Below are 24,694 nucleotides of genomic sequence, written 5' to 3' on the forward strand. Positions count from 1 at the left end.
GGGGGAAACGGCAGCATGCACGGCTCCTCGTTAGTATAGTGGACAGTATCTCCGCCTGTCACGCGGAAGACCGGGGTTCGATTCCCCGACGGGGAGAGCTGGTTCTTTTCGTCTTCCGAATGATCCATCCAAAAAGTTTGGTTGGAGTCGCAGGTCACAGAAGGAGTTCTGCTTCGACGTCAGCCCGAGCCAAAGGACATGCATTGGCCGGGAATCGAACCCGGGTCAACTGCTTGGAAGGCAGCTATGCTCACCACTATACCACCAACGCAGGAGGAAGTCAGTAGCTTTATTGACGCACTGTGTTCCTAATAAATGTTGTTCAGTTGCATTGACACAATACTTTTTGTTTAAAGCGCAATTAAAAAAAAAAAAAAAAGAGTCCAAACAATGACCCCTGCTACCGGTAGTGTTGCAAGTGTTATGCGACTTCAGCTAATGATGGGTCCATCCGAAATTATTCCATCCAAAAGTTTTGGGTGGAGGCACAGGTCACAGAGGGAGTTCTGCTTCGACGTCAGCCCGAGCCAAAGCATATGCTTTGGCCGGGAATCGAATCCGGGGTCAACTGCTTGGAAGGCAGCTATGCTCACCACTATACCACCAACGCAGTCAGCAGTCAGCAACTTGCGCCGTCACTAAGAAGGCTCGAAGTGCACGAGTCGCCGATAGGGCTAGAGGAGCAGATGAGATCTTTGTTTGGACCCGTCACTAAAGAGAGCCTTCAAGAATTTGCATCCCGTCACGTACAAGAAAGCGCTGCCTTCCCATCCGGCTAAATAAACACGAAGTGGTCAAACGCAGAGAGTGCCTATAATAACCAAAAGCCCAATCAAGGCAATCTCTTTCTCATGCCTCTATCTGAAAAGTTGGATAAAATCTTATATGAAAAAAAAAGTCTTTTAAAGAAATCCCTTATTCCGAGGTCACCGTAGCCACCAGATCCAGTCTGTATCCGCTTCAGTCACCCGGATCCAGTCCGTATCCAGAGAAGATGGTGGATCAACACCTAGAAAGGACCTCTATGGCCCAGAAACACAGCGGAGACCGTGACAACTAGATGAGCCGCAGATACAAATCCCCTGTAAAGACCACCTGGACAAGACCACAGGAAACAGATGATTCTTCTGCACAGTCTGACATTCCTGCAGCCTGGAGCTAATCTACCTGTTTCGTCTGACAAGGGGAGAACTGTCTCCCCGACTGAGCCTGGTTTCTCACCGGGTTTTTTCTCCATCCTTTCACCGATCGAGTTTTGGTTTCTTGCCTCTGTCGCTTCTGGCAGGCGGAGCTGGGGACACTTCATGTACAGCGATATCGTTGACTTGATTGCAAATTATTGCACAGATACTATTTAAACTGAACTTAGCTGAATGATGTCATCAAAGAGTTCAATAACGAAATGCCTTTAACTGTCATTTTGCTTTTTGACGCACTGTGTTCCTAATTAATGTTGTTCAGTTGCATTGACGCAATACTTTTTGTTTAAAGCGCAATTTAAAAAAAAAAAAAAAAAAAAAAAAGAGTCCAAACAATGACCCCTGCTACGGGTAGTGTTCCAAGTGTTATGCGACTTCAGCTAATGATGGGTCCATCAGAAATTTTACGGTGCTAGGGCTGGGTCTGCGTCAGAAGAAGCCATGCATTGTTTAGTTATGTCAGTGCAGTGCCGTCAGTTGGGGGGGAAACGGCAGCATGCACGGCTCCTCGTTAGTATAGTGGACAGTATCTCCGCCTGTCACGCGGAAGACCGGGGTTCGATTCCCCGACGGGGAGAGCTGGTTCTTTTCGTCTTCCGAATGATCCATCCAAAAAGTTTGGTTGGAGTCGCAGGTCACAGAAGGAGTTCTGCTTCGACGTCAGCCCGAGCCAAAGGACATGCATTGGCCGGGAATCGAACCCGGGTCAACTGCTTGGAAGGCAGCTATGCTCACCACTATACCACCAACGCAGGAGGAAGTCAGTAGCTTTATTGACGCACTGTGTTCCTAATAAATGTTGTTCAGTTGCATTGACACAATACTTTTTGTTTAAAGCGCAATTAAAAAAAAAAAAAAAAGAGTCCAAACAATGACCCCTGCTACCGGTAGTGTTGCAAGTGTTATGCGACTTCAGCTAATGATGGGTCCATCCGAAATTATTCCATCCAAAAGTTTTGGGTGGAGGCACAGGTCACAGAGGGAGTTCTGCTTCGACGTCAGCCCGAGCCAAAGCATATGCTTTGGCCGGGAATCGAATCCGGGGTCAACTGCTTGGAAGGCAGCTATGCTCACCACTATACCACCAGCGCAGTCAGCAGTCAGCAACTTGCGCCGTCACTAAGAAGGCTCGAAGTGCACGAGTCGCCGATAGGGCTAGAGGAGCAGATGAGATCTTTGTTTGGACCCGTCACTAAAGAGAGCCTTCAAGAATTTGCATCCCGTCACGTACAAGAAAGCGCTGCCTTCCCATCCGGCTAAATAAACACGAAGTGGTCAAACGCAGAGAGTGCCTATAATAACCAAAAGCCCAATCAAGGCAATCTCTTTCTCATGCCTCTATCTGAAAAGTTGGATAAAATCTTATATGAAAAAAAAAGTCTTTTAAAGAAATCCCTTATTCCGAGGTCACCGTAGCCACCAGATCCAGTCTGTATCCGCTTCAGTCACCCGGATCCAGTCCGTATCCAGAGAAGATGGTGGATCAACACCTAGAAAGGACCTCTATGGCCCAGAAACACAGCGGAGACCGTGACAACTAGATGAGCCGCAGATACAAATCCCCTGTAAAGACCACCTGGACAAGACCACAGGAAACAGATGATTCTTCTGCACAGTCTGACATTCCTGCAGCCTGGAGCTAATCTACCTGTTTCGTCTGACAAGGGGAGAACTGTCTCCCCGACTGAGCCTGGTTTCTCACCGGGTTTTTTCTCCATCCTTTCACCGATCGAGTTTTGGTTTCTTGCCTCTGTCGCTTCTGGCAGGCGGAGCTGGGGACACTTCATGTACAGCGATATCGTTGACTTGATTGCAAATTATTGCACAGATACTATTTAAACTGAACTTAGCTGAATGATGTCATCAAAGAGTTCAATAACGAAATGCCTTTAACTGTCATTTTGCTTTTTGACGCACTGTGTTCCTAATTAATGTTGTTCAGTTGCATTGACGCAATACTTTTTGTTTAAAGTGCAATTTAAAAAAAAAAAAAAAAAAAAAAAAGAGTCCAAACAATGACCCCTGCTACGGGTAGTGTTCCAAGTGTTATGCGACTTCAGCTAATGATGGGTCCATCAGAAATTTTACGGTGCTAGGGCTGGGTCTGCGTCAGAAGAAGCCATGCATTGTTTAGTTATGTCAGTGCAGTGCCGTCAGTTGGGGGGGAAACGGCAGCATGCACGGCTCCTCGTTAGTATAGTGGACAGTATCTCCGCCTGTCACGCGGAAGACCGGGGTTCGATTCCCCGACGGGGAGAGCTGGTTCTTTTCGTCTTCCGAATGATCCATCCAAAAAGTTTGGTTGGAGTCGCAGGTCACAGAAGGAGTTCTGCTTCGACGTCAGCCCGAGCCAAAGGACATGCATTGGCCGGGAATCGAACCCGGGTCAACTGCTTGGAAGGCAGCTATGCTCACCACTATACCACCAACGCAGGAGGAAGTCAGTAGCTTTATTGACGCACTGTGTTCCTAATAAATGTTGTTCAGTTGCATTGACACAATACTTTTTGTTTAAAGCGCAATTAAAAAAAAAAAAAAAAGAGTCCAAACAATGACCCCTGCTACCGGTAGTGTTGCAAGTGTTATGCGACTTCAGCTAATGATGGGTCCATCCGAAATTATTCCATCCAAAAGTTTTGGGTGGAGGCACAGGTCACAGAGGGAGTTCTGCTTCGACGTCAGCCCGAGCCAAAGCATATGCTTTGGCCGGGAATCGAATCCGGGGTCAACTGCTTGGAAGGCAGCTATGCTCACCACTATACCACCAACGCAGTCAGCAGTCAGCAACTTGCGCCGTCACTAAGAAGGCTCGAAGTGCACGAGTCGCCGATAGGGCTAGAGGAGCAGATGAGATCTTTGTTTGGACCCGTCACTAAAGAGAGCCTTCAAGAATTTGCATCCCGTCACGTACAAGAAAGCGCTGCCTTCCCATCCGGCTAAATAAACACGAAGTGGTCAAACGCAGAGAGTGCCTATAATAACCAAAAGCCCAATCAAGGCAATCTCTTTCTCATGCCTCTATCTGAAAAGTTGGATAAAATCTTATATGAAAAAAAAAGTCTTTTAAAGAAATCCCTTATTCCGAGGTCACCGTAGCCACCAGATCCAGTCTGTATCCGCTTCAGTCACCCGGATCCAGTCCGTATCCAGAGAAGATGGTGGATCAACACCTAGAAAGGACCTCTATGGCCCAGAAACACAGCGGAGACCGTGACAACTAGATGAGCCGCAGATACAAATCCCCTGTAAAGACCACCTGGACAAGACCACAGGAAACAGATGATTCTTCTGCACAGTCTGACATTCCTGCAGCCTGGAGCTAATCTACCTGTTTCGTCTGACAAGGGGAGAACTGTCTCCCCGACTGAGCCTGGTTTCTCACCGGGTTTTTTCTCCATCCTTTCACCGATCGAGTTTTGGTTTCTTGCCTCTGTCGCTTCTGGCAGGCGGAGCTGGGGACACTTCATGTACAGCGATATCGTTGACTTGATTGCAAATTATTGCACAGATACTATTTAAACTGAACTTAGCTGAATGATGTCATCAAAGAGTTCAATAACGAAATGCCTTTAACTGTCATTTTGCTTTTTGACGCACTGTGTTCCTAATTAATGTTGTTCAGTTGCATTGACGCAATACTTTTTGTTTAAAGCGCAATTTAAAAAAAAAAAAAAAAAAAAAAAAAGAGTCCAAACAATGACCCCTGCTACGGGTAGTGTTCCAAGTGTTATGCGACTTCAGCTAATGATGGGTCCATCAGAAATTTTACGGTGCTAGGGCTGGGTCTGCGTCAGAAGAAGCCATGCATTGTTTAGTTATGTCAGTGCAGTGCCGTCAGTTGGGGGGGAAACGGCAGCATGCACGGCTCCTCGTTAGTATAGTGGACAGTATCTCCGCCTGTCACGCGGAAGACCGGGGTTCGATTCCCCGACGGGGAGAGCTGGTTCTTTTCGTCTTCCGAATGATCCATCCAAAAAGTTTGGTTGGAGTCGCAGGTCACAGAAGGAGTTCTGCTTCGACGTCAGCCCGAGCCAAAGGACATGCATTGGCCGGGAATCGAACCCGGGTCAACTGCTTGGAAGGCAGCTATGCTCACCACTATACCACCAACGCAGGCGGAAGTCAGTAGCTTTATTGACGCACTGTGTTCCTAATAAATGTTGTTCAGTTGCATTGACACAATACTTTTTGTTTAAAGCGCAATTAAAAAAAAAAAAAAAAGAGTCCAAACAATGACCCCTGCTACCGGTAGTGTTGCAAGTGTTATGCGACTTCAGCTAATGATGGGTCCATCCGAAATTATTCCATCCAAAAGTTTTGGGTGGAGGCACAGGTCACAGAGGGAGTTCTGCTTCGACGTCAGCCCGAGCCAAAGCATATGCGTTGGCCGGGAATCGAATCCGGGGTCAACTGCTTGGAAGGCAGCTATGCTCACCACTATACCACCAACGCAGTCAGCAGTCAGCAACTTGCGCCGTCACTAAGAAGGCTCGAAGTGCACGAGTCGCCGATAGGGCTAGAGGAGCAGATGAGATCTTTGTTTGGACCCGTCACTAAAGAGAGCCTTCAAGAATTTGCATCCCGTCACGTACAAGAAAGCGCTGCCTTCCCATCCGGCTAAATAAACACGAAGTGGTCAAACGCAGAGAGTGCCTATAATAACCAAAAGCCCAATCAAGGCAATCTCTTTCTCATGCCTCTATCTGAAAAGTTGGATAAAATCTTATATGAAAAAAAAGTCTTTTAAAGAAATCCCTTATTCCGAGGTCACCGTAGCCACCAGATCCAGTCTGTATCCGCTTCAGTCACCCGGATCCAGTCCGTATCCAGAGAAGATGGTGGATCAACACCTAGAAAGGACCTCTATGGCCCAGAAACACAGCGGAGACCGTGACAACTAGATGAGCCGCAGATACAAATCCCCTGTAAAGACCACCTGGACAAGACCACAGGAAACAGATGATTCTTCTGCACAGTCTGACATTCCTGCAGCCTGGAGCTAATCTACCTGTTTCGTCTGACAAGGGGAGAACTGTCTCCCCGACTGAGCCTGGTTTCTCACCGGGTTTTTTCTCCATCCTTTCACCGATCGAGTTTTGGTTTCTTGCCTCTGTCGCTTCTGGCAGGCGGAGCTGGGGACACTTCATGTACAGCGATATCGTTGACTTGTTTGCAAATTATTGCACAGATACTATTTAAACTGAACTTAGCTGAATGATGTCATCAAAGAGTTCAATAACGAAATGCCTTTAACTGTCATTTTGCTTTTTGACGCACTGTGTTCCTAATTAATGTTGTTCAGTTGCATTGACGCAATACTTTTTGTTTAAAGCGCAATTTAAAAAAAAAAAAAAAAAAAAAAAAGAGTCCAAACAATGACCCCTGCTACGGGTAGTGTTCCAAGTGTTATGCGACTTCAGCTAATGATGGGTCCATCAGAAATTTTACGGTGCTAGGGCTGGGTCTGCGTCAGAAGAAGCCATGCATTGTTTAGTTATGTCAGTGCAGTGCCGTCAGTTGGGGGGGAAACGGCAGCATGCACGGCTCCTCGTTAGTATAGTGGACAGTATCTCCGCCTGTCACGCGGAAGACCGGGGTTCGATTCCCCGACGGGGAGAGCTGGTTCTTTTCGTCTTCCGAATGATCCATCCAAAAAGTTTGGTTGGAGTCGCAGGTCACAGAAGGAGTTCTGCTTCGACGTCAGCCCGAGCCAAAGGACATGCATTGGCCGGGAATCGAACCCGGGTCAACTGCTTGGAAGGCAGCTATGCTCACCACTATACCACCAACGCAGGAGGAAGTCAGTAGCTTTATTGACGCACTGTTTTCCTAATAAATGTTGTTCAGTTGCATTGACACAATACTTTTTGTTTAAAGCGCAATTAAAAAAAAAAAAAAAAGAGTCCAAACAATGACCCCTGCTACCGGTAGTGTTGCAAGTGTTATGCGACTTCAGCTAATGATGGGTCCATCCGAAATTATTCCATCCAAAAGTTTTGGGTGGAGGCACAGGTCACAGAGGGAGTTCTGCTTCGACGTCAGCCCGAGCCAAAGCATATGCTTTGGCCGGGAATCGAATCCGGGGTCAACTGCTTGGAAGGCAGCTATGCTCACCACTATACCACCAACGCAGTCAGCAGTCAGCAACTTGCGCCGTCACTAAGAAGGCTCGAAGTGCACGAGTCGCCGATAGGGCTAGAGGAGCAGATGAGATCTTTGTTTGGACCCGTCACTAAAGAGAGCCTTCAAGAATTTGCATCCCGTCACGTACAAGAAAGCGCTGCCTTCCCATCCGGCTAAATAAACACGAAGTGGTCAAACGCAGAGAGTGCCTATAATAACCAAAAGCCCAATCAAGGCAATCTCTTTCTCATGCCTCTATCTGAAAAGTTGGATAAAATCTTATATGAAAAAAAAAGTCTTTTAAAGAAATCCCTTATTCCGAGGTCACCGTAGCCACCAGATCCAGTCTGTATCCGCTTCAGTCACCCGGATCCAGTCCGTATCCAGAGAAGATGGTGGATCAACACCTAGAAAGGACCTCTATGGCCCAGAAACACAGCGGAGACCGTGACAACTAGATGAGCCGCAGATACAAATCCCCTGTAAAGACCACCTGGACAAGACCACAGGAAACAGATGATTCTTCTGCACAGTCTGACATTCCTGCAGCCTGGAGCTAATCTACCTGTTTCGTCTGACAAGGGGAGAACTGTCTCCCCGACTGAGCCTGGTTTCTCACCGGGTTTTTTCTCCATCCTTTCACCGATCGAGTTTTGGTTTCTTGCCTCTGTCGCTTCTGGCAGGCGGAGCTGGGGACACTTCATGTACAGCGATATCGTTGACTTGATTGCAAATTATTGCACAGATACTATTTAAACTGAACTTAGCTGAATGATGTCATCAAAGAGTTCAATAACGAAATGCCTTTAACTGTCATTTTGCTTTTTGACGCACTGTGTTCCTAATTAATGTTGTTCAGTTGCATTGACGCAATACTTTTTGTTTAAAGTGCAATTTAAAAAAAAAAAAAAAAAAAAAAAGAGTCCAAACAATGACCCCTGCTACGGGTAGTGTTCCAAGTGTTATGCGACTTCAGCTAATGATGGGTCCATCAGAAATTTTACGGTGCTAGGGCTGGGTCTGCGTCAGAAGAAGCCATGCATTGTTTAGTTATGTCAGTGCAGTGCCGTCAGTTGGGGGGGAAACGGCAGCATGCACGGCTCCTCGTTAGTATAGTGGACAGTATCTCCGCCTGTCACGCGGAAGACCGGGGTTCGATTCCCCGACGGGGAGAGCTGGTTCTTTTCGTCTTCCGAATGATCCATCCAAAAAGTTTGGTTGGAGTCGCAGGTCACAGAAGGAGTTCTGCTTCGACGTCAGCCCGAGCCAAAGGACATGCATTGGCCGGGAATCGAACCCGGGTCAACTGCTTGGAAGGCAGCTATGCTCACCACTATACCACCAACGCAGGAGGAAGTCAGTAGCTTTATTGACGCACTGTGTTCCTAATAAATGTTGTTCAGTTGCATTGACACAATACTTTTTGTTTAAAGCGCAATTAAAAAAAAAAAAAAAAGAGTCCAAACAATGACCCCTGCTACCGGTAGTGTTGCAAGTGTTATGCGACTTCAGCTAATGATGGGTCCATCCGAAATTATTCCATCCAAAAGTTTTGGGTGGAGGCACAGGTCACAGAGGGAGTTCTGCTTCGACGTCAGCCCGAGCCAAAGCATATGCTTTGGCCGGGAATCGAATCCGGGGTCAACTGCTTGGAAGGCAGCTATGCTCACCACTATACCACCAACGCAGTCAGCAGTCAGCAACTTGCGCCGTCACTAAGAAGGCTCGAAGTGCACGAGTCGCCGATAGGGCTAGAGGAGCAGATGAGATCTTTGTTTGGACCCGTCACTAAAGAGAGCCTTCAAGAATTTGCATCCCGTCACGTACAAGAAAGCGCTGCCTTCCCATCCGGCTAAATAAACACGAAGTGGTCAAACGCAGAGAGTGCCTATAATAACCAAAAGCCCAATCAAGGCAATCTCTTTCTCATGCCTCTATCTGAAAAGTTGGATAAAATCTTATATGAAAAAAAAAGTCTTTTAAAGAAATCCCTTATTCCGAGGTCACCGTAGCCACCAGATCCAGTCTGTATCCGCTTCAGTCACCCGGATCCAGTCCGTATCCAGAGAAGATGGTGGATCAACACCTAGAAAGGACCTCTATGGCCCAGAAACACAGCGGAGACCGTGACAACTAGATGAGCCGCAGATACAAATCCCCTGTAAAGACCACCTGGACAAGACCACAGGAAACAGATGATTCTTCTGCACAGTCTGACATTCCTGCAGCCTGGAGCTAATCTACCTGTTTCGTCTGACAAGGGGAGAACTGTCTCCCCGACTGAGCCTGGTTTCTCACCGGGTTTTTTCTCCATCCTTTCACCGATCGAGTTTTGGTTTCTTGCCTCTGTCGCTTCTGGCAGGCGGAGCTGGGGACACTTCATGTACAGCGATATCGTTGACTTGATTGCAAATTATTGCACAGATACTATTTAAACTGAACTTAGCTGAATGATGTCATCAAAGAGTTCAATAACGAAATGCCTTTAACTGTCATTTTGCTTTTTGACGCACTGTGTTCCTAATTAATGTTGTTCAGTTGCATTGACGCAATACTTTTTGTTTAAAGCGCAATTTAAAAAAAAAAAAAAAAAAAAAAAGAGTCCAAACAATGACCCCTGCTACGGGTAGTGTTCCAAGTGTTATGCGACTTCAGCTAATGATGGGTCCATCAGAAATTTTACGGTGCTAGGCCTGGGTCTGCGTCAGAAGAAGCCATGCATTGTTTAGTTATGTCAGTGCAGTGCCGTCAGTTGGGGGGGAAACGGCAGCATGCACAGCTCCTCGTTAGTATAGTGGACAGTATCTCCGCCTGTCACGCGGAAGACCGGGGTTCGATTCCCCGACGGGGAGAGCTGGTTCTTTTCGTCTTCCGAATGATCCATCCAAAAAGTTTGGTTGGAGTCGCAGGTCACAGAAGGAGTTCTGCTTCGACGTCAGCCCGAGCCAAAGGACATGCATTGGCCGGGAATCGAACCCGGGTCAACTGCTTGGAAGGCAGCTATGCTCACCACTATACCACCAACGCAGGCGGAAGTCAGTAGCTTTATTGACGCACTGTGTTCCTAATAAATGTTGTTCAGTTGCATTGACACAATACTTTTTGTTTAAAGCGCAATTAAAAAAAAAAAAAAAAGAGTCCAAACAATGACCCCTGCTACCGGTAGTGTTGCAAGTGTTATGCGACTTCAGCTAATGATGGGTCCATCCGAAATTATTCCATCCAAAAGTTTTGGGTGGAGGCACAGGTCACAGAGGGAGTTCTGCTTCGACGTCAGCCCGAGCCAAAGCATATGCGTTGGCCGGGAATCGAATCCGGGGTCAACTGCTTGGAAGGCAGCTATGCTCACCACTATACCACCAACGCAGTCAGCAGTCAGCAACTTGCGCCGTCACTAAGAAGGCTCGAAGTGCACGAGTCGCCGATAGGGCTAGAGGAGCAGATGAGATCTTTGTTTGGACCCGTCACTAAAGAGAGCCTTCAAGAATTTGCATCCCGTCACGTACAAGAAAGCGCTGCCTTCCCATCCGGCTAAATAAACACGAAGTGGTCAAACGCAGAGAGTGCCTATAATAACCAAAAGCCCAATCAAGGCAATCTCTTTCTCATGCCTCTATCTGAAAAGTTGGATAAAATCTTATATGAAAAAAAAGTCTTTTAAAGAAATCCCTTATTCCGAGGTCACCGTAGCCACCAGATCCAGTCTGTATCCGCTTCAGTCACCCGGATCCAGTCCGTATCCAGAGAAGATGGTGGATCAACACCTAGAAAGGACCTCTATGGCCCAGAAACACAGCGGAGACCGTGACAACTAGATGAGCCGCAGATACAAATCCCCTGTAAAGACCACCTGGACAAGACCACAGGAAACAGATGATTCTTCTGCACAGTCTGACATTCCTGCAGCCTGGAGCTAATCTACCTGTTTCGTCTGACAAGGGGAGAACTGTCTCCCCGACTGAGCCTGGTTTCTCACCGGGTTTTTTCTCCATCCTTTCACCGATCGAGTTTTGGTTTCTTGCCTCTGTCGCTTCTGGCAGGCGGAGCTGGGGACACTTCATGTACAGCGATATCGTTGACTTGATTGCAAATTATTGCACAGATACTATTTAAACTGAACTTAGCTGAATGATGTCATCAAAGAGTTCAATAACGAAATGCCTTTAACTGTCATTTTGCTTTTTGACGCACTGTGTTCCTAATTAATGTTGTTCAGTTGCATTGACGCAATACTTTTTGTTTAAAGCGCAATTAAAAAAAAAAAAAAAAAAAAAAAAAAAGAGTCCAAACAATGACCCCTGCTACGGGTAGTGTTCCAAGTGTTATGCGACTTCAGCTAATGATGGGTCCATCAGAAATTTTACGGTGCTAGGGCTGGGTCTGCGTCAGAAGAAGCCATGCATTGTTTAGTTATGTCAGTGCAGTGCCGTCAGTTGGGGGGGAAACGGCAGCATGCACGGCTCCTCGTTAGTATAGTGGACAGTATCTCCGCCTGTCACGCGGAAGACCGGGGTTCGATTCCCCGACGGGGAGAGCTGGTTCTTTTCGTCTTCCGAATGATCCATCCAAAAAGTTTGGTTGGAGTCGCAGGTCACAGAAGGAGTTCTGCTTCGACGTCAGCCCGAGCCAAAGGACATGCATTGGCCGGGAATCGAACCCGGGTCAACTGCTTGGAAGGCAGCTATGCTCACCACTATACCACCAACGCAGGAAGAAGTCAGTAGCTTTATTGACGCACTGTGTTCCTAATAAATGTTGTTCAGTTGCATTGACACAATACTTTTTGTTTAAAGCGCAATTAAAAAAAAAAAAAAAGAGTCCAAACAATGACCCCTGCTACCGGTAGTGTTGCAAGTGTTATGCGACTTCAGCTAATGATGGGTCCATCCGAAATTATTCCATCCAAAAGTTTTGGGTGGAGGCACAGGTCACAGAGGGAGTTCTGCTTCGACGTCAGCCCGAGCCAAAGCATATGCTTTGGCCGGGAATCGAATCCGGGGTCAACTGCTTGGAAGGCAGCTATGCTCACCACTATACCACCAACGCAGTCAGCAGTCAGCAACTTGCGCCGTCACTAACAAGGCTCGAAGTGCACGAGTCGCCGATAGGGCTAGAGGAGCAGATGAGATCTTTGTTTGGACCCGTCACTAAAGAGAGCCTTCAAGAATTTGCATCCCGTCACGTACAAGAAAGCGCTGCCTTCCCATCCGGCTAAATAAACACGAAGTGGTCAAACGCAGAGAGTGCCTATAATAACCAAAAGCCCAATCAAGGCAATCTCTTTCTCATGCCTCTATCTGAAAAGTTGGATAAAATCTTATATGAAAAAAAAAGTCTTTTAAAGAAATCCCTTATTCCGAGGTCACCGTAGCCACCAGATCCAGTCTGTATCCGCTTCAGTCACCCGGATCCAGTCCGTATCCAGAGAAGATGGTGGATCAACACCTAGAAAGGACCTCTATGGCCCAGAAACACAGCGGAGACCGTGACAACTAGATGAGCCGCAGATACAAATCCCCTGTAAAGACCACCTGGACAAGACCACAGGAAACAGATGATTCTTCTGCACAGTCTGACATTCCTGCAGCCTGGAGCTAATCTACCTGTTTCGTCTGACAAGGGGAGAACTGTCTCCCCGACTGAGCCTGGTTTCTCACCGGGTTTTTTCTCCATCCTTTCACCGATCGAGTTTTGGTTTCTTGCCTCTGTCGCTTCTGGCAGGCGGAGCTGGGGACACTTCATGTACAGCGATATCGTTGACTTGATTGCAAATTATTGCACAGATACTATTTAAACTGAACTTAGCTGAATGATGTCATCAAAGAGTTCAATAACGAAATGCCTTTAACTGTCATTTTGCTTTTTGACGCACTGTGTTCCTAATTAATGTTGTTCAGTTGCATTGACGCAATACTTTTTGTTTAAAGTGCAATTTAAAAAAAAAAAAAAAAAAAAAAAGAGTCCAAACAATGACCCCTGCTACGGGTAGTGTTCCAAGTGTTATGCGACTTCAGCTAATGATGGGTCCATCAGAAATTTTACGGTGCTAGGCCTGGGTCTGCGTCAGAAGAAGCCATGCATTGTTTAGTTATGTCAGTGCAGTGCCGTCAGTTGGGGGGGAAACGGCAGCATGCACAGCTCCTCGTTAGTATAGTGGACAGTATCTCCGCCTGTCACGCGGAAGACCTGGGTTCGATTCCCCGACGGGGAGAGCTGGTTCTTTTCGTCTTCCGAATGATCCATCCAAAAAGTTTGGTTGGAGTCGCAGGTCACAGAAGGAGTTCTGCTTCGACGTCAGCCCGAGCCAAAGGACATGCATTGGCCGGGAATCGAACCCGGGTCAACTGCTTGGAAGGCAGCTATGCTCACCACTATACCACCAACGCAGGCGGAAGTCAGTAGCTTTATTGACGCACTGTGTTCCTAATAAATGTTGTTCAGTTGCATTGACACAATACTTTTTGTTTAAAGCGCAATTAAAAAAAAAAAAAAAAGAGTCCAAACAATGACCCCTGCTACCGGTAGTGTTGCAAGTGTTATGCGACTTCAGCTAATGATGGGTCCATCCGAAATTATTCCATCCAAAAGTTTTGGGTGGAGGCACAGGTCACAGAGGGAGTTCTGCTTCGACGTCAGCCCGAGCCAAAGCATATGCGTTGGCCGGGAATCGAATCCGGGGTCAACTGCTTGGAAGGCAGCTATGCTCACCACTATACCACCAACGCAGTCAGCAGTCAGCAACTTGCGCCGTCACTAAGAAGGCTCGAAGTGCACGAGTCGCCGATAGGGCTAGAGGAGCAGATGAGATCTTTGTTTGGACCCGTCACTAAAGAGAGCCTTCAAGAATTTGCATCCCGTCACGTACAAGAAAGCGCTGCCTTCCCATCCGGCTAAATAAACACGAAGTGGTCAAACGCAGAGAGTGCCTATAATAACCAAAAGCCCAATCAAGGCAATCTCTTTCTCATGCCTCTATCTGAAAAGTTGGATAAAATCTTATATGAAAAAAAAGTCTTTTAAAGAAATCCCTTATTCCGAGGTCACCGTAGCCACCAGATCCAGTCTGTATCCGCTTCAGTCACCCGGATCCAGTCCGTATCCAGAGAAGATGGTGGATCAACACCTAGAAAGGACCTCTATGGCCCAGAAACACAGCGGAGACCGTGACAACTAGATGAGCCGCAGATACAAATCCCCTGTAAAGACCACCTGGACAAGACCACAGGAAACAGATGATTCTTCTGCACAGTCTGACATTCCTGCAGCCTGGAGCTAATCTACCTGTTTCGTCTGACAAGGGGAGAACTGTCTCCCCGACTGAGCCTGGTTTCTCACCGGGTTTTTTCTCCATCCTTTCACCGATCGAGTTTTGGTTTCTTGCCTCTGTCGCTTCTGGCAGGCGGAGCTGGGGACACTTCATGTACAGCGATATCGTTGACTTGATTGCAAATTATTGCACAGATACTATTTAAACTGAACTTAGCTGAATGATGTCATCAAAGAGTTCAATAACGAAATGCCTTTAACTGTCATTTTGCTTTTTGACGCACTGTGTTCCTAATTAATGTTGTTCAGTTGCATTGACGCAATACTTTTTGTTTAAAGTGCAATTTAAAAAAAAAAAAAAAAAAAAAAAGAGTCCAAACAATGACCCCTGCTACGGGTAGTGTTCCAAGTGTTATGCGACTTCAGCTAATGATGGGTCCATCAGAAATTTTACGGTGCTAGGGCTGGGTCTGCGTCAGAAGAAGCCATGCATTGTTTAGTTATGTCAGTGCAGTGCCGTCAGTTGGGGGGGAAACGGCAGCATGCACAGCTCCTCGTTAGTATAGTGGACAGTATCTCCGCCAGTCACGCGGAAGACCGGGGTTTCGATTCCCCGACGGGGAGAGCTGGTTCTTTTCGTCTTCCGAATGATCCATCCAAAATGTTTGGTTGGAGTCGCAGGTCACAGAAGGAGTTCTGCTTCGACGTCAGCCCGAGCCAAAGGACATGCGTTGGCCGGGAATCGAACCCAGGTCAACTGCTTGGAAGGCAGCTATGCTCACCACTATACCACCAACGCAGGCGGAAGTCAGTAGCTTTATTGACGCACTGTGTTCCTAATAAATGTTGTTCAGTTGCATTGACACAATACTTTTTGTTTAAAGCGCAATTAAAAAAAAAAAAAAAAAAAAAAAAAGAGTCCAAACAATGACCCCTGCTACCGGTAGTGTTGCAAGTGTTATGCGACTTCAGCTAATGATGGGTCCATCCGAAATTATTCCATCCAAAAGTTTTGGGTGGAGGCACAGGTCACAGAGGGAGTTCTGCTTCGACGTCAGCCCGAGCCAAAGCATATGCGTTGGCCGGGAATCGAATCCGGGGTCAACTGCTTGGAAGGCAGCTATGCTCACCACTATACCACCAACGCAGTCAGCAGTCAGCAACTTGCGCCGTCACTAAGAAGGCTCGAAGTGCACGAGTCGCCGATAGGGCTAGAGGAGCAGATGAGATCTTTGTTTGGACCCGTCACTAAAGAGAGCCTTCAAGAATTTGCATCCCGTCACGTACAAGAAAGCGCTGCCTTCCCATCCGGCTAAATAAACACGAAGTGGTCAAACGCAGAGAGTGCCTATAATAACCAAAAGCCCAATCAAGGCAATCTCTTTCTCATGCCTCTATCTGAAAGTTGGATAAAATCTTATATGAAAAAAAAAGTCTTTTAAAGAAATCCCTTATTCCGAGGTCACCGTAGCCACCAGATCCAGTCTGTATCCGCTTCAGTCACCCGGATCCAGTCCGTATCCAGAGAAGATGGTGGATCAACACCTAGAAAGGACCTCTATGGCCCAGAAACACAGCGGAGACCGTGACAACTAGATGAGCCGCAGATACAAATCCCCTGTAAAGACCACCTGGACAAGACCACAGGAAACAGATGATTCTTCTGCACAGTCTGACATTCCTGCAGCCTGGAGCTGATCTACCTGTTTCGTCTGACAAGGGGAGAACTGTCTCCCCGACTGAGCCTGGTTTCTCACCGGGTTTTTTCTCCATCCTTTCACCGATCGAGTTTTGGTTTCTTGCCTCTGTCGCTTCTGGCAGGCGGAGCTGGGGACACTTCATGTACAGCGATATCGTTGACTTGATTGCAAATTATTGCACAGATACTATTTAAACTGAACTTAGCTGAATGATGTCATCAAAGAGTTCAATAACGAAATGCCTTTAACTGTCATTTTGCTTTTTGACGCACTGTGTTCCTAATTAATGTTGTTCAGTTGCATTGACGCAATACTTTTTGTTTAAAACGCAATTTAAAAAAAAAAAAAAAAAAAAAAAAGAGTCCAAACAATGACCCCTGCTACGGGTAGTGTTCCAAGTGTTATGCGACTTCAGCTAATGATGGGTCCATCAGAAATTATTCCATCCAAAAGTTTTGGGTGGAGGCACAGGTCACAGAGGGAGTTCTGCTTCGACGTCAGCCCGAGCCAAAGGACATGCGTTGGCCGGGAATCGAATCCGGGTCAACTGCTTGGAAGGCAGCTATGCTCACCACTATACCACCAACGCAGTCAGCAGTCAGCAACTTGCGCCGTCACTAAGAAGGCTCGAAGTGCACGAGTCGCCGATAGGGCTAGAGGAGCAGATGAGATCTTTGTTTGGACCCGTCACTAAAGAGAGCCTTCAAGAATTTGCATCCCGTCACGTACAAGAAAGCGCTGCCTTCCCATCCGGCTAAATAAACACGAAGTGGTCAAACGCAGAGAGTGCCTATTCAGACGATGACCAGTGGCAAGCCCTCTCGCAGCATGCTGCCGGACGGTCAAACTGATTCTGCTCTTGACATTTCGATGTAGCTCTGCTGTGAGCAGAGCACCCAAAAATACAGGTCACTCGCAAAAGTTCCCCTCCACGGAAATCTTTAGTAAAAGGCGAAAGATTTATGCGACAATGAAGAGAAACTCGAGCTGTGTCTCCAAACCCTCGGGCCTGTGCGCTGCCTCTGTTAAACTACTACGCTCGCCAAGGGTCATCAAGGGTGACAATGCCTGCCCACATGTGTTTCGTCAGCACCCCCCCCCCCCTACTCCAAAAGGGAGGAGTAAAAATCAAAAAAGTCCTCTCAGTCCACCAATAACCAAAAGCCCAATCAAGGCAATCTCTTTCTCATGCCTCTATCTGAAAAGTTGGATAAAATCTTATATGAAAAAAAAAGTCTTTTAAAGAAATCCCTTATTCCGAGGTCACCGTAGCCACCAGATCCAGTCCGTATCCAGAGAAGATGGTGGATCAACACCTAGAAAGGACCTCTATGGCCCAGAAACACAGCGGAGACCGTGACAACTAGATGAGCCGCAGATACAAATCCCCTGTAAAGACCACCTGGACAAGACCACAGGAAACAGATGATTCTTCTGCACAGTCTGACATTCCTGCAGCCTGGAGCTGATCTACTGGTTTCGTCTGACAAGGGGAGAACTGTCTCCCCGACTGAGCCTGGTTTCTCACCGGGTTTTTTCTCCATCCTTTCACCGATCGAGTTTTGGTTTCTTCCCTCTGTCGCTTCTGGCAGGCGGAGCTGGGGACACTTCATGTACAGCGATATCGTTGACTTGATTGCAAATTATTGCACAGATACTATTTAAACTGAACTTAGCTGAATGATGTCATCAAAGAGTTCAATAACGAAATGCCTTTAACTGTCATTTTGCTTTTTGACGCACTGTGTTCCTAATTAATGTTGTTCAGTTGCATTGACGCAATACTTTTTGTTTAAAGCGCAATTTAAAAAAAAAAAAAAAAAAAAAAAAAGAGTCCAAACAATGACCCCTGCTACGGGTAGTGTTCCAAGTGTTATGCGACTTCAGCTAATGATGGGTCCATCAGAAATTTTACGGTGCTAGGGCTGGGTCTGCGTCAGAAGAAGCCATGCATTGTTTAGTTATGTCAGTGCAGTGCCGTCAGTTGGGGGGGAAACGGCAGCATGCACGGCTCCTCGTTAGTATAGTGGACAGTATCTCCGCCTGTCACGCGGAAGATTGGGGTTCGATTCCCCGACGGGGAGAGCTGGTTCTTTTCGTCTTCCGAATGATCCATCCAAAAAGTTTGGTTGGAGTCGCAGGTCACAGAAGGAGTTCTGCTTCGACGTCAGCCCGAGCCAAAGGACATGCGTTGGCCGGGAATCGAACCCGGGTCAACTGCTTGGAAGGCAGCTATGCTCACCACTATACCACCAACGCAGGCGGAAGTCAGTAGCTTTATTGACGCACTGTGTTCCTAATAAATGTTGTTCAGTTGCATTGACACAATACTTTTTGTTTAAAGCGCAATTAAAAAAAAAAAAAAAAGAGTCCAAACAATGACCCCTGCTACCGGTAGTGTTGCAAGTGTTATGCGACTTCAGCTAATGATGGGTCCATCCGAAATTATTCTATCCAAAAGTTTTGGGTGGAGGCACAGGTCACAGAGGGAGTTCTGCTTCGACGTCAGCCCGAGCCAAAGCATATGCGTTGGCCGGGAATCGAATCCGGGGTCAACTGCTTGGAAGGCAGCTATGCTCACCACTATACCACCAACGCAGTCAGCAGTCAGCAACTTGCGCCGTCACTAAGAAGGCTCGAAGTGCACGAGTCGCCGATAGGGCTAGAGGAGCAGATGAGATCTTTGTTTGGACCCGTCACTAAAGAGAGCCTTCAAGAATTTGCATCCCGTCACGTACAAGAAAGCGCTGCCTTCCCATCCGGCTAAATAAACACGAAGTGGTCAAACGCAGAGAGTGCCTATAATAACCAAAAGCCCAATCAAGGCAATCTCTTTCTCATGCCTCTATCTGAAAAGTTGGATAAAATCTTATATGAAAAAAAAAGTCTTTTAAAGAAATCCCTTATTCCGAGGTCACCGTAGCCACCAGATCCAGTCTGTATCCGCTTCAGTCACCCGGATCCAGTCCGTATCCAGAGAAGATGGTGGATCAACACCTAGAAAGGACCTCTATGGCCCAGAAACACAGCGGAGACCGTGACAACTAGATGAGCCGCAGATACAAATCCCCTGTAAAGACCACCTGGACAAGACCACAGGAAACAGATGATTCTTCTGCACAGTCTGACATTCCTGCAGCCTGGAGCTGATCTACCTGTTTCGTCTGACAAGGGGAGAACTGTCTCCCCGACTGAGCCTGGTTTCTCACCGGGTTTTTTCTCCATCCTTTCACCGATCGAGTTTTGGTTTCTTGCCTCTGTCGCTTCTGGCAGGCGGAGCTGGGGACACTTCATGTACAGCGATATCGTTGACTTGATTGCAAATTATTGCACAGATACTATTTAAACTGAACTTAGCTGAATGATGTCATCAAAGAGTTCAATAACGAAATGCCTTTAACTGTCATTTTGCTTTTTGACGCACTGTGTTCCTAATTAATGTTGTTCAGTTGCATTGACGCAATACTTTTTGTTTAAAGCGCAATTTAAAAAAAAAAAAAAAAAAAAAAAGAGTCCAAACAATGACCCCTGCTACGGGTAGTGTTCCAAGTGTTATGCGACTTCAGCTAATGATGGGTCCATCAGAAATTATTCCATCCAAAAGTTTTGGGTGGAGGCACAGGTCACAGAGGGAGTTCTGCTTCGACGTCAGCCCGAGCCAAAGGACATGCGTTGGCCGGGAATCGAATCCGGGTCAACTGCTTGGAAGGCAGCTATGCTCACCACTATACCACCAACGCAGTCAGCAGTCAGCAACTTGCGCCGTCACTAAGAAGGCTCGAAGTGCACGAGTCGCCGATAGGGCTAGAGGAGCAGATGAGATCTTTGTTTGGACCCGTCACTAAAGAGAGCCTTCAAGAATTTGCATCCCGTCACGTACAAGAAAGCGCTGCCTTCCCATCCGGCTAAATAAACACGAAGTGGTCAAACGCAGAGAGTGCCTATTCAGACGATGACCAGTGGCAAGCCCTCTCGCAGCATGCTGCCGGACGGTCAAACTGATTCTGCTCTTGACATTTCGATGTAGCTCTGCTGTGAGCAGAGCACCCAAAAATACAGGTCACTCGCAAAAGTTCCCCTCCACGGAAATCTTTAGTAAAAGGCGAAAGATTTATGCGACAATGAAGAGAAACTCGAGCTGTGTCTCCAAACCCTCGGGCCTGTGCGCTGCCTCTGTTAAACTACTACGCTCGCCAAGGGTCATCAAGGGTGACAATGCCTGCCCACATGTGTTTCGTCAGCACCCCCCCCCCTACTCCAAAAGGGAGGAGTAAAAATCAAAAAAGTCCTCTCAGTCCACCAATAACCAAAAGCCCAATCAAGGCAATCTCTTTCTCATGCCTCTATCTGAAAAGTTGGATAAAATCTTATATGAAAAAAAAAGTCTTTTAAAGAAATCCCTTATTCCGAGGTCACCGTAGCCACCAGATCCAGTCCGTATCCAGAGAAGATGGTGGATCAACACCTAGAAAGGACCTCTATGGCCCAGAAACACAGCGGAGACCGTGACAACTAGATGAGCCGCAGATACAAATCCCCTGTAAAGACCACCTGGACAAGACCACAGGAAACAGATGATTCTTCTGCACAGTCTGACATTCCTGCAGCCTGGAGCTGATCTACTGGTTTCGTCTGACAAGGGGAGAACTGTCTCCCCGACTGAGCCTGGTTTCTCACCGGGTTTTTTCTCCATCCTTTCACCGATCGAGTTTTGGTTTCTTCCCTCTGTCGCTTCTGGCAGGCGGAGCTGGGGACACTTCATGTACAGCGATATCGTTGACTTGATTGCAAATTATTGCACAGATACTATTTAAACTGAACTTAGCTGAATGATGTCATCAAAGAGTTCAATAACGAAATGCCTTTAACTGTCATTTTGCTTTTTGACGCACTGTGTTCCTAATTAATGTTGTTCAGTTGCATTGACGCAATACTTTTTGTTTAAAGCGCAATTTAAAAAAAAAAAAAAAAAAAAAAAAAGAGTCCAAACAATGACCCCTGCTACGGGTAGTGTTCCAAGTGTTATGCGACTTCAGCTAATGATGGGTCCATCAGAAATTTTACGGTGCTAGGGCTGGGTCTGCGTCAGAAGAAGCCATGCATTGTTTAGTTATGTCAGTGCAGTGCCGTCAGTTGGGGGGGAAACGGCAGCATGCACGGCTCCTCATTAGTATAGTGGACAGTATCTCCGCCTGTCACGCGGAAGATTGGGGTTCGATTCCCCGACGGGGAGAGCTGGTTCTTTTCGTCTTCCGAATGATCCATCCAAAAAGTTTGGTTGGAGTCGCAGGTCACAGAAGGAGTTCTGCTTCGACGTCAGCCCGAGCCAAAGGACATGCGTTGGCCGGGAATCGAACCCGGGTCAACTGCTTGGAAGGCAGCTATGCTCACCACTATACCACCAACGCAGGTGGAAGTCAGCAGCTTTATTGACGCACTGTGTTCCTAATTAATGTTGTTCAGTTGCATTGACACAATACTTTTTGTTTAAAGCGCAATTTAAAAAAAAAAAAAAAAAAAAAGAGTCCAAACAATGACCCCTGCTACGGGTAGTGTTGCAAGTGTTATGCGACTTCAGCTAATGATGGGTCCATCCGATATTATTCCATCCAAAAGTTTTGGGTGGAGGCACAGGTCACAGAGGGAGTTCTGCTTCGACGTCAGCCCGAGCCAAAGGACATGCGTTGGCCGGGAATCGAACCCGGGTCAACTGCTTGGAAGGCAGCTATGCTCACCACTATACCACCAACGCAGGCGGAAGTCAGTAGCTTTATTGACGCACTGTGTTCCTAATAAATGTTGTTCAGTTGCATTGACACAATACTTTTTGTTTAAAGCGCAATTAAAAAAAAAAAAAAAAGAGTCCAAACAATGACCCCTGCTACCGGTAGTGTTGCAAGTGTTATGCGACTTCAGCTAATGATGGGTCCATCCGAAATTATTCCATCCAAAAGTTTTGGGTGGAGGCACAGGTCACAGAGGGAGTTCTGCTTCGACGTCAGCCCGAGCCAAAGCATATGCGTTGGCCGGGAATCGAATCCGGGGTCAACTGCTTGGAAGGCAGCTATGCTCACCACTATACCACCAACGCAGTCAGCAGTCAGCAACTTGCGCCGTCACTAAGAAGGCTCGAAGTGCACGAGTCGCCGATAGGGCTAGAGGAGCAGATGAGATCTTTGTTTGGACCCGTCACTAAAGAGAGCCTTCAAGAATTTGCATCCCGTCACGTACAAGAAAGCGCTGCCTTCCCATCCGGCTAAATAAACACGAAGTGGTCAAACGCAGAGAGTGCCTATAATAACCAAAAGCCCAATCAAGGCAATCTCTTTCTCATGCCTCTATCTGAAAAGTTGGATAAAATCTTATATGAAAAAAAAAGTCTTTTAAAGAAATCCCTTATTCCGAGGTCACCGTAGCCACCAGATCCAGTCTGTATCCGCTTCAGTCACCCGGATCCAGTCCGTATCCAGAGAAGATGGTGGATCAACACCTAGAAAGGACCTCTATGGCCCAGAAACACAGCGGAGACCGTGACAACTAGATGAGCCGCAGATACAAATCCCCTGTAAAGACCACCTGGACAAGACCACAGGAAACAGATGATTCTTCTGCACAGTCTGACATTCCTGCAGCCTGGAGCTGATCTACCTGTTTCGTCTGACAAGGGGAGAACTGTCTCCCCGACTGAGCCTGGTTTCTCACCGGGTTTTTTCTCCATCCTTTCACCGATCGAGTTTTGGTTTCTTGCCTCTGTCGCTTCTGGCAGGCGGAGCTGGGGACACTTCATGTACAGCGATATCGTTGACTTGATTGCAAATTATTGCACAGATACTATTTAAACTGAACTTAGCTGAATGATGTCATCAAAGAGTTCAATAACGAAATGCCTTTAACTGTCATTTTGCTTTTTGACGCACTGTGTTCCTAATTAATGTTGTTCAGTTGCATTGACGCAATACTTTTTGTTTAAAGCGCAATTTAAAAAAAAAAAAAAAAAAAAAAAGAGTCCAAACAATGACCCCTGCTACGGGTAGTGTTCCAAGTGTTATGCGACTTCAGCTAATGATGGGTCCATCAGAAATTATTCCATCCAAAAGTTTTGGGTGGAGGCACAGGTCACAGAGGGAGTTCTGCTTCGACGTCAGCCCGAGCCAAAGGACATGCGTTGGCCGGGAATCGAATCCGGGTCAACTGCTTGGAAGGCAGCTATGCTCACCACTATACCACCAACGCAGTCAGCAGTCAGCAACTTGCGCCGTCACTAAGAAGGCTCGAAGTGCACGAGTCGCCGATAGGGCTAGAGGAGCAGATGAGATCTTTGTTTGGACCCGTCACTAAAGAGAGCCTTCAAGAATTTGCATCCCGTCACGTACAAGAAAGCGCTGCCTTCCCATCCGGCTAAATAAACACGAAGTGGTCAAACGCAGAGAGTGCCTATTCAGACGATGACCAGTGGCAAGCCCTCTCGCAGCATGCTGCCGGACGGTCAAACTGATTCTGCTCTTGACATTTCGATGTAGCTCTGCTGTGAGCAGAGCACCCAAAAATACAGGTCACTCGCAAAAGTTCCCCTCCACGGAAATCTTTAGTAAAAGGCGAAAGATTTATGCGACAATGAAGAGAAACTCGAGCTGTGTCTCCAAACCCTCGGGCCTGTGCGCTGCCTCTGTTAAACTACTACGCTCGCCAAGGGTCATCAAGGGTGACAATGCCTGCCCACATGTGTTTCGTCAGCACCCCCCCCCCTACTCCAAAAGGGAGGAGTAAAAATCAAAAAAGTCCTCTCAGTCCACCAATAACCAAAAGCCCAATCAAGGCAATCTCTTTCTCATGCCTCTATCTGAAAAGTTGGATAAAATCTTATATGAAAAAAAAAGTCTTTTAAAGAAATCCCTTATTCCGAGGTCACCGTAGCCACCAGATCCAGTCCGTATCCAGAGAAGATGGTGGATCAACACCTAGAAAGGACCTCTATGGCCCAGAAACACAGCGGAGACCGTGACAACTAGATGAGCCGCAGATACAAATCCCCTGTAAAGACCACCTGGACAAGACCACAGGAAACAGATGATTCTTCTGCACAGTCTGACATTCCTGCAGCCTGGAGCTGATCTACTGGTTTCGTCTGACAAGGGGAGAACTGTCTCCCCGACTGAGCCTGGTTTCTCACCGGGTTTTTTCTCCATCCTTTCACCGATCGAGTTTTGGTTTCTTCCCTCTGTCGCTTCTGGCAGGCGGAGCTGGGGACACTTCATGTACAGCGATATCGTTGACTTGATTGCAAATTATTGCACAGATACTATTTAAACTGAACTTAGCTGAATGATGTCATCAAAGAGTTCAATAACGAAATGCCTTTAACTGTCATTTTGCTTTTTGACGCACTGTGTTCCTAATTAATGTTGT

General features: G+C 47.0%; 3 non-coding genes across 3 annotated transcripts; all 3 read right to left on the reverse strand.

Annotated features, from left to right (window-relative positions):
- Positions 1-17,162: 17,162 nt before the first annotated feature.
- LOC127980636 (U5 spliceosomal RNA) lies at positions 17,163-17,277 on the reverse strand. The gene has a single exon (XR_008159650.1). It is a non-coding gene; the product is annotated as a U5 spliceosomal RNA (small nuclear RNA).
- Positions 17,278-20,313: 3,036 nt separating this feature from the next.
- On the reverse strand, positions 20,314-20,428 carry LOC127980637 (U5 spliceosomal RNA). Its single transcript, XR_008159651.1, has one exon. It is a non-coding gene; the product is annotated as a U5 spliceosomal RNA (small nuclear RNA).
- A 3,378-nt stretch (positions 20,429-23,806) lies between these two features.
- Positions 23,807-23,921, reverse strand: LOC127980638 (U5 spliceosomal RNA). The gene has a single exon (XR_008159652.1). It is a non-coding gene; the product is annotated as a U5 spliceosomal RNA (small nuclear RNA).
- Positions 23,922-24,694: the final 773 nt, after the last annotated feature.

Source organism: Carassius gibelio, chromosome B19, assembly GCF_023724105.1.
Source record: "Carassius gibelio isolate Cgi1373 ecotype wild population from Czech Republic chromosome B19, carGib1.2-hapl.c, whole genome shotgun sequence".
Classification (NCBI taxonomy): domain Eukaryota; kingdom Metazoa; phylum Chordata; class Actinopteri; order Cypriniformes; family Cyprinidae; genus Carassius; species Carassius gibelio.